The sequence below is a fragment of the Eulemur rufifrons genome, chromosome 7 (genome assembly GCF_041146395.1).
Source record: "Eulemur rufifrons isolate Redbay chromosome 7, OSU_ERuf_1, whole genome shotgun sequence".
In the NCBI taxonomy this organism is placed as follows: Eukaryota; Metazoa; Chordata; class Mammalia; order Primates; family Lemuridae; genus Eulemur; species Eulemur rufifrons.
Genome location: NC_090989.1, coordinates 149,035,431 through 149,045,592, shown reverse-complemented (window position 1 = coordinate 149,045,592; position 10,162 = coordinate 149,035,431).

The following is a 10,162-nucleotide window of genomic DNA, read 5'->3' as shown; positions in this document are numbered from 1 at the left end:
GAGTGTTCTGAGTCTTACGCTGTCCTGCTCTCTGTTTGTGTCTCTGCCCTAATCCCTGCCTTCTCCCTCTCCTCTGTCTCTCTCCCTCTCTTTGGCTTCTTTCTTCATCCCTGGCTCCCTCTCTCGTGCTCGCTCCCGTAAACATGTGTGTCTGCAGGTGCCGTGGATGTTCTCCACTGGAAGGGCTCCGACCCTGGCTGGCCTTGCTCTAGCACAGCACTTGTGACTACTGCCCCTGTCCCCATGCCCGTCCTCTCTCTCTGAGCTCAGGAGGGAAGGACTGTGGCTGATGCATCTCTGTAAGGTCTGGCCCCAGGGAGAGCCTCCCCCAGGGCTTGCGGACCAGGTGAGCATGGAGAGTGGAGTAGGACAAGCTCTGCGTGAAGGCACATGGAGAGTTAAGTAGAAGCTGGAGAGCTGTGCAGCGTCTGCCTGTCATGTCCTGAGGATGGAAAGGCTAGAGGAGATTTCTCTGTCACCCAGCACTCAGCACCCTCCTGCAGGGAAGCTAGGACCTACTTCTCCTACTGAAGGGCCTCCTCTTCTATAGCCCCATCAGCTTCCAAGGACAAGGAGTGAGGGTGCCAGGAGAGTACCAGAGCAGTGCCAGTGATGAGCTGGGAGAACTCTGGAGGCTGGAGGCCTTGGGGACAGACCCAAACCCTAACATGTCCCCCTTTCAAGGCCAGAGATGCTGTCACCTTAGTTGATTACTTTTGCAATCAGAGGCTTGTTGGAGTCTTCAGGGGGTCCTTGGCAGCTCGGGACCTCTCCGTGTTGCTCCTTCCTGGCACAAGTCTCCAGGGACACTCGCTTCCACCCCTCCCCTCCCTTCCCTCTCCCTCCCAGTTCTAGATTCTACCCTCCCCACTCCTCCCTCTACTCTGGTTCAGCTGAAACCAGAAGTGAAATGAGCACAAACTCAGATGACTTTAGGAGGTGTTTGCCATGAGCTGTGACATTTATAACCATAAGTGTGTGTCTTTACTGAAGTTACACCCTCCCAAGGCATATGGCAGGCGTGCTGCGAAGAGTTCTAGTCCAGAGTTCTCTCCAGGGCATCCTGTCCTCTCGTGGTCACCTCCTGTGGGTTCCAGCCAAAAGACAGAGAAGGGGCAGAGCGGGGAACAAGACACTCCCTTTTGTTGATCCACTGAGCAAATCTTGGTCCTGACTGTGCAAAGACTTCCTCCAGAGAGCATTAATTTCCAGAAAAATCAATTTTGGAAAAGGCTCTTGAAGTTCAGCCACCTAATTGGCCTCTGTCCTCCTGGAGCGAGTGCTGTTGGGGGATGAGGAGGAAGCTGAGGGTGTGGGGAGCTGGGGGCACAGGAGAGCAATGCTTCTGAGCCAATGATGTTGCCCAATGTTGCCCCATCTGTAAAGGAAACTCAGCAATCAAAGAGCTTCTCTCTGCTTGGACCTGTCCCTCCTGCTCTTTCTCCATGTCTTCCTCCTCCCTCCTGGACCCCTCCCGTGGCCTTCTCCTCACTGCATTCAGGGAAGGCGGGGGGCGGACGCTCAGTCTCTCTAGTCCCATACTTGTGTGTCCTCACCCATTCCCTCTTCTCTTCCAGTCACTCTGTGTCACCTGGGGCCCATCATCCTGCCTCTGTGCCACCTGCTGCTTTCCATTCCCTGGTTATGAGATGACCTTGGGCTCCGGCCTCGGCTTCTGACCTGTCTCCCTGTCCCTCGCCTCCCCACTGCAGCCCACCCCTGAGGGAACTCTCAGAAACGCACAGCGGACAGCGGTCCCCCTTGCTTCTCCTCTCTTCTCGCTATGGTCTGTCCCTGGGGAAGCGCATCCTCTTTCCCCCTTTGGATTAATGCCCTCTCTGTGCTGAACACGGCTGGGCTGTGCTCTGCTCTGCAGCGGTGCACTCCACCGAACAGAGCCGCAGCCTGGGAGCCCAGCAGCACCTAAAAGCAGCATGTCCCACTCCTGGTTCTGGATCAAGATGGAGTGGACACATCTTTTCCCATTCCTCCCACTAAGTACCACATTAAAACCCAGAGATTATAGATATAGGGTCTTACAACAACACAGATTTGTTATCTGATAATTCTCAAGGTCAGAGTTTCGAAATCAGTCTCACTGGACTAAGAACACAGGGCTGATTTCCTTCTGGAAGCTCTGGGAGAATTTTTTTTTTTTTTTCCTTTTTCAGCTTCAAGGGGCTGACCACATTCCTTGGATCTCTAGTAAGACAAAAACAAAAACAAAAAAAGAGAGAAATTACCAATATCAAGAATGAAACAAGAGCTATCAGTACAGATCCTGAAGACAACAACAGGATAATTCAAGGACTATGAAAACATCTTTACACGCATAAAGTTGACAATTTATATGAAAAAGACCAATTCCTCCAAAGGAATGAACTACTGTAACTTACCCAATACGAAATAGATCATTTGAATAGCTGTATAACTATTTAATAAATTGAATTTGTAGTTTTTAAACTCCCAAAACATAAATCTTCAGACTCCGACAGTTTCACTGTTGAATTCTATCAAATGTTTAAAAAATTATCACCCATTCTACACAACCTCTTCCAAAAACTATAAGAGGAAATACTCTCTAACTCATATGAGGCCTGTTTGTTAGAGAGAGAGAGAGAACGCTATGATTCTTCGGGGAAACTGCCTATGAAATGTCAATCATTTTCTCCTGCCCTCCCCTACACACACACACACACACACACACACACACACACCACCTCTCTCTGCCCTACTGCCCTGCACAAGGCTACCCTATGAAGCACATGGCTCTTTTGATCTGGCTACAGCGAACTGACCATTAGAGATCAAGATCAGTAACTCAAGCTGGCCAAGTAATCTTTTTTAACTTTTAAAAAAAAAACTCTCAGGTAGAAAAATGTAAAAACATAAATGTACAATTGAGCAAATTATCCCAGAGAGAACACTCGTGTAACCACCATCCAGGTCAAGAAAGAAAACATTACCAATGTCCAGAAGCCCCCTTATCCCTCCACCCAATCTCACAGCCTCCCCCTGCCCCAAAGCTAGCTACTATCCTACTAGCTACTAAACTACTAGTCTACTTTTTGCCTAGTTTTGAATTTTATATAAATAGAATCAATCATACAATATATATTATTTTGTATCTGATTTCTTTCATTCAACATTGTTTGTGAGATCATTCTTTTTTTGTTTTCTAATTTTTATTTCATTTTATAATATCTGCTAGTATTAGAAATATAATCTATTTTTGTGTATCATCCTTATGTTTGGCAACTTTGTTAAATTCACTTACAAATTCTAATTACTTGGGAATTTCCACAAACATAACAATGGAAGCTTTGTTTCCAAAACAATTGTTTTGGAAACAATTGTTCCAAAACAGTAATTCCAAAACAATTACTTCCTTTCCAATCGTTTTGCACTGGATGGGACTTTCAGTACAATGTTGAGTAGATATGAAGATAACAATATCCGGGTCTCATTCCTGATCTCAGACGGAAAGCTTTCAACGTTTCCCTCCTTAAATATGACGTCTGCTTGCTGTAGGTTTTTTTGTAGACTTGTAGATTAGGGAAGTTCCCTTAGATACCTAGTTTTAAACATAAATGGATGTTGAATTTCAGCATCTATTGAGATAATCATTTGGATTTTTCTCTTTTGTGATGAATTGTACCAATTTATTATATTTCCAAATGCCAAGTCAAACTTACATTGCTCATCGAGTTTGTATATGGTAATATCTGGCTTTTCAAAGCAAACTTTTAATTGAAGTATAACAAGCATATGCATACATAACACAACAAATACATAAGTCATAAATGTATAATTTGATGAAGTTTTAAAATGTGAACACCTCCCTATGAAACAGACCTCAATTCAAGGACTAGAACATCACCAGCCCCCAGAAACCCTCAACATGCCTCTTTCCAATCACTACCCTAAAGGGAATCACTATCCTGATGTCTAACACAATATATTAATTTCTACTGTGTTTGAAATTTTTATAAATGGAATTGTATGGACTGTGCCTGAGTTCTTTTGTTTAAAATTTCATGAGATTCTCCTATGCTATTCCATGAAGAAACGATTCTTATATTCTCATTGTTGTATAGTCTTTGTTTATGTGAATGTACCAGAATTATCTGTCTATTCTATTGGTAATAGACATTTGGGTCATTTCTTTTTTTTTTTTTTTTTTTTTGAGACAGAGTCTTTCCCAGGGTTGGAGTGCAGTGGTGTCAGCCTAGCTCACAGCAACCTCAAACTCCTGGCCGCAAGCGATCCTCCTGCCTCAACCTCCTGAGTAGCTGGGACTACAGGTGTGTACCACCACACCTGGTTAATTTTTTCTATTTTTAGTTGCCCAGCTAATTTCTTTCCATTTTTAGTAGAGACAGGATCTCACTCTTGCTGAGGCTGGACTCGGCTTCCCAGAGTGCTAGGGTTACAGATGTGGGCCACTGTGCCTAGCCTGGATCATTTCTAACTTGGGGTTGTTACAATAGTGCTGAGGTGAACATATGTATTCATTTCTGCTGGGCATATACCTAGGAATGGAATTTCACAGCATATGCATGTGTTCTGCTTTAGAAAATTCTACCAGTTTTCCAAAATTAGTTGTAATAATTCACATTCCCATCAACATATTTGAGAATTCCAGTTGCTTCACATCCTGTCTCTGTCTTTTTCATTTTAGCCGTTCTGTTGGGGAATGTCTTTTGTCCATTTTTTGATCAGTTGGCTCATCTCTGTCTTTTTCTTACTGGCGATAAGAGTTCTGTATTCTCCAGAGTCACGGTCTCCCTCCCCTGCCCTCCGTGAGCCCAGCACTCCCCTCCCTCAGCTCTTCTAAGCCCGGCTCTTCTGAGCACGTCCCAGTGCAACACCTGCATCCCAGGGGATTCCCTCACCTCTTCTTCATGGACTAGGTAGCCTGGAGCCTGAAAGACAGGGACAGTGATGGGACTGGTTTGAAACCAGCTCCACTTCTTCCTCACCTCCCAGATCTAGGCATATCATTCAACCTGTCAGAGCCTCAGTTTCCCCATGTGAAAATAGGAATAGTAAAAGTACCTTCCTCATGAGATTATTAGGATTTAACAAAGTAACTTACATAAGACGCTCAGTGCAAAGGCAAGCCATATTTTGAAAACTCAGTAAATATTAACTATCATTGTTATTGTTTCCAGATGTTTCTGATCCCCACTGTGAGCCAGACCATGCAGAGCCCTGAGGATCTGCGAGGGGGTCCCTTTCCACAGGCTCAAGGTGCATGATGATCCAGCACGAGGAAGGTGTTAGCAGAGGCAAGTCACCCTGCAGGGTGGACTTGGGGGCAGAGCAGGAGCCACTGTCCCTACAGTCTCCTTCTTGAAGCTGAACTGAGCAGTCTGCTCCAGTCCTTGACTCTGGTCATCTGTCTTTGCCGTCCTTAGGTGCCCAGCCCCACCTGGCCCCCCTCCGCATTCTGTCCTGTTGTCTGTGACTGTGGTTCTCTCCTTCTCTCTCTTTTATGAACCCCCCCCCTTTCTCAATCTCTCTCTGCCCGTCATCCTCTCTCTGTATCTCTCTGTGTCTCTCACCACCCCGCCCCTCCCTGGGCCCCATAGACTTTCCTGAGGGCCCCTCCCTGTAGCTTCAATGGCTCCTCTTGGCACGATCGCTCACCTGTCTCCCCGCCGGCTCCCTCCCGACTCTCAGCCCTGCCTCTGCTGCACAACACCTTCTCTCTCCCCACTCCAGGGTTCTCTGGGCTGCAAGGGAAGACTTCCCAGAACCCATGTGGCCACTCGCTCATTCCCCCAGGAGCTGAAGATCACCATGTTGGTGACAAGGGCGGGCAACGAGTTTTGCCTCTCCCTGGAGGGTGCCAGCACCAAGGGGTGAGTCCAGAACCACCTGCTTCTTCACCACATTCCCTGTCATCCCAGAAGGCGCAGCCTGAAAAGGAGACAGCAGCAGGACGCAAGATGGATGCTAGAGGGCTGAGGTGAGGACATAAGGGCAGAAGGTGACTGACAGAATGAGGAACTAGGGAGCAAGCCCGGGGGCCTGAGATGAAGCAGAACCTGGTGGCTATTTGGAAATAGAGGAAAGAGTCAGGGAAATGAGCAATTTCCAGGATATTTGGAAATACTCTGGCTTGAGGTTCCTCCTATGAAATAATTTGACCAAGAAAATCAGACGCTCTCAGAAAAGAATATTTCCTTTGACACCATTTTACAAATGGGTTCTCTGAGCCCAGAAGGAGCATGTGGCCTGCCCAGATCTGCCCTGGTGGGGCCAGGTAGAATCAGGTTTCCTGTCTCCTTGTACTTAGTAGGTTCCCTTCAATCAGGCAGCCTGGCCTGCGGCAGGTGGGGAAAGTCGCACACTGCCCCGCTCTGGCATCTTCCAGCAGCTTCCACAATGTGGGCCTGGCTGGAACCAAGTGACTTGGGAAAGTATAGGGACCAGGAACCGTGGGGCCCTGTGGGTGCAGAAGAACGTCTGCTTCTGCTCTGTGGAGGCAGGAGCCGTGCAGGGGCTCAGAATGGATGGAGAGGGAGGGAAGGGGGTGCAGGGACATGACTGTGGGGCTTCGGCAGTGACCGAGGAGAGAGATGGAGTGGCTTAGACTAGGGTGTGGCAGTGGGGAAGTGGTGAGATGGTTGGTTCCAGACATTTCTCAAAGGTGGAGGTCGTGGGGTTTGCCTGCATTACGAGGGTGTGGGGTAGGAAGGAGAGCAGTTGGGGATGGTGCCGAGGTGTTCGGCCTGAGAAGCGTTAACTGAGAGGAGAAGACTGCAGGTGAGCCAGAGTTGGGGGGGGGGCGGAAGCTCCATTCTGATCACGGCGAGATCACTGTTCAGACTGGCACTGGTGCTACGAAAGGTAAAGGCAGGGGTCTAGAACTTTTATCTGGAGGAGGAGGAAAGAGGAGTTTATTAATTTGCTGGCAAATGTGGAGAATGAAGACTCCTGTCTAAAAATGCCATCATTCTAATAATAAATAGAAATACAGAGCTTTTGAAGGGACTGCTTTCAGTTCTAGGCTGTTGTCGTTCAACTGTGAGTAATGATTCTGATCATTCCATCTCTGCAGAAGACAATCCTGTGACCTCTGCCAGGACAGCTCCATTGAGCCATCTCCTGTAGCACAAAGAACGAGAGACATTCCCCTGCCCTGAGGCAGGGATGCAGGTTTTAGTTTTCCAAAAGGCTGAGAAGGTTTTAAAGAGATAGAAAACATTTTTGCCAGTGTTTTTTATTAGGCGGTTCCCTCTGTAACCTATCCCCACTGTCAGTATTACCCTTCTGTACCTACGGGAGGAAGGGCAACGTAGCCATCAAGCTACTTCCTGATGAACTGGGGCGATGTTTTAGATGGAAGGTTCATGCTTTAATTTTTGGACCATGAGCCCATTTTCTCCCCAGGACAATGCAGGTGTCCCTTCACACAAAACGCTGTGTCCAGCTCCCAGGGTTCTAGAGCACTCTGTAGCATGTCTGTGGCTGTTCTCACATTTTGGGAGTCTGGACTCCACAGCTTTCCTCATCGCCCGACTCTGCCCTTTCTGCTGCCCCCCACCAAGTGCCTGTGGTGTGGAATGTGCAGCCAGCCCGCCTTTCAAGCTGTCGGCTACAGGAACCTGCCACTCCCCTGCCCTGTTTCTTGCCCTTTGGTTCCTTCCTGGCTCGTGGACTCAGAGGGGGGCTGAAGCTTTTCTCTGTGCAACCCCCTTCTGGCACTGGGCCTGGCTCTGGGAATTTTATAACTAAAGCTTATTTGTAGTTGATTATTGACCTCATCATGGCCTCTACCTGAGAGAAAGAGCAGGAAATGTGTGTCCTGGCTATGAGGACAATGGCATATTCACGGGCCTCAGAAGGGTTGGTGTGCAGTTTTAGACAATGTTGATTCATTATCTTACGGGCCACTCTGCATTGCCCACAGGTGTCAGTGCACAAAAGAATTTATTGAGACTATATCTGAGCAGTGGCATACAAGACATGAGAATTAAACCTACGACAGAAGCCGTAAGTAGGGAGCACAGCTTCCTCAAATGAAGGAACCGCCCCAGGACAGCCCATGCAGGCTCCCTTTCCAGGTGGTCGTGGGGCTGATGCATAAAGGACAGGAGCCCTGGACAGTGGGAGTGCCCCAGCCTCTGTCCTCCGCCACTGCTGACGGCCATTGCTGACCAGCCACACTCCTTGCCCCCCAGCGCTCACAGACTGTCCCCACCCTGGTACTGGCACCTCCCTTGCCCACTCCAACTCTCAGGGCCATCTGGGTGCAGCCCCCTCCACAAAGTTGAGCGGCCGCACCCTCGTAACCTCTTCCTTCCTGCAGCTCACTGCCCTGCCCAGATCACACCTCAACAAGTGGTTCTATGGAAGGTAGCGCTTGCTTATGGGAGGCTTTGCTGATAATCACCAGCCAGCCCGTGTCAGCTTGTTCCATTAGCCTTAGCCTTAGTGGCTAGGAAACTGCTGGTCCTGAGACAGGAGTACAACATACAGCTGAACTTTGTTTAAAAACCTACCAACAGATGTGAAAATCAGTGCAACCACTTTGGAGAACCTTTTGACAGTATCAGTTAAAGCAGAATGTGCCCTATGACTAGCGTGGGCTGTTAGGTGCTTGATAACCATCTCTGAGAATATATCTCCAGCATGAATACTGGAAAAATATTGATTAAAATTTTTAAAAATTGATATTTTTGTTTATATGAAGGAGTAAGATGAAGGAGAAACAACACACATACATCAGAACTTCATTCATTCACTAGTGACATGAGCAACTTTTTTTCCTGAATCAGGTGATAGTTTTCTGATAATGGAGAATCACTTTCTCAGTTTTTTGGTACTATTCACAATGTCACAGCTATAGAGATGACACACTTATAAGTTTAATCTGCATTATTAGCATTTTCTCTATCACTTTCTAAGTCTAACTTTAGACAATCAATAAAACAATAAATCTATTAAGCCCTAATTTGTAGCATTTGCCAATTTCTGTGGTGTAAAAACTCCCCATATGGCCAATTTCAAGCTACCGACTTGGATAGATGTCAGTGAATGTGGAGTTGGGAAGAGGTGGGCAGTACCATATAATAACGCTCCCACCGTGTAGGTACAATAGACATAGGCAACGTCACGAGCCACAAGCATGCAAGGGAGGGAAGTTCAGACTGCGTCAAAATTTTGCAAATTCCTGACAATTTAACAGCCCGCTCTCGTGAGCCAGAATGAGCCGGCCCCAGCACAGCACTGCCTAGACTCATCCTCTCCTAGATGTACGCCCAGCACAAATGCATCCACGTGCACACAAAAACATAAACAGGAACATTCATAGGGGCATTATCCATAAACATCTCAAATGTCCATGTGTGGTAGATGTAATGCAGCGGTCCCCAACCTTTTTAGCACCAGGGACCATTTTCATGGAAGACAATTTTTCCACAGACCAGGGAAGTAGGGGGGATGGTTTCAGGATGATTCAAACACATTACATTTATTGTGCACTTTATTTCTATTATTATTGCATCATAATATATAATGAAATAATGATACACCTCATCATAGGTTGGGGACCCTGGAAAGAGAATGAGCCAACTGCTGCTACCCCAACAGCCTGGCTGAATTTCACAAATACAATGTTGAGCAAAAGAGGTCGGACACAAAAGCGCACCTGCCACCGGGCTGCATTTATGTAAAGCTCAAGAACAGGTAAAATTAGTGCCTGTGATGTCATAAGATAGAGTGTTAACCTCGGAGAGGAGGGACAGGAAAGTGACTGACAGGGGCAGGAGTGGGGCTTCACGAGCTGGTAATGTTTCTTTTCCTTGACTTGGTGGTGATTTCATGGGCGTGTTCATATTGTGACAACTCATCTAGCTGTCTGAATATTAACTGTGTAGGTTTCTATATGTATGTTGTGCATTAATAAAAAGTTTATTTTTAAAAGCCACTGACTGGAAGGCATACAGATGACTTCAGCCTTGTGAAAAATCTCCTTACCGTTCCCCAAAGCTACTGTCCTTGCTTGGGATATGTCAGAGATGCCCCCGTGGGAGACCCCCCGGACCCTGCAGAGCAAAGCTTTCTTGGAAATATGCCCTCCTCCCTCAAACGTCAACCCTTGTCAATGGCTGAAGAGGGAAGGAGGGAGGGAAGAGAGAAGAGGGATGGA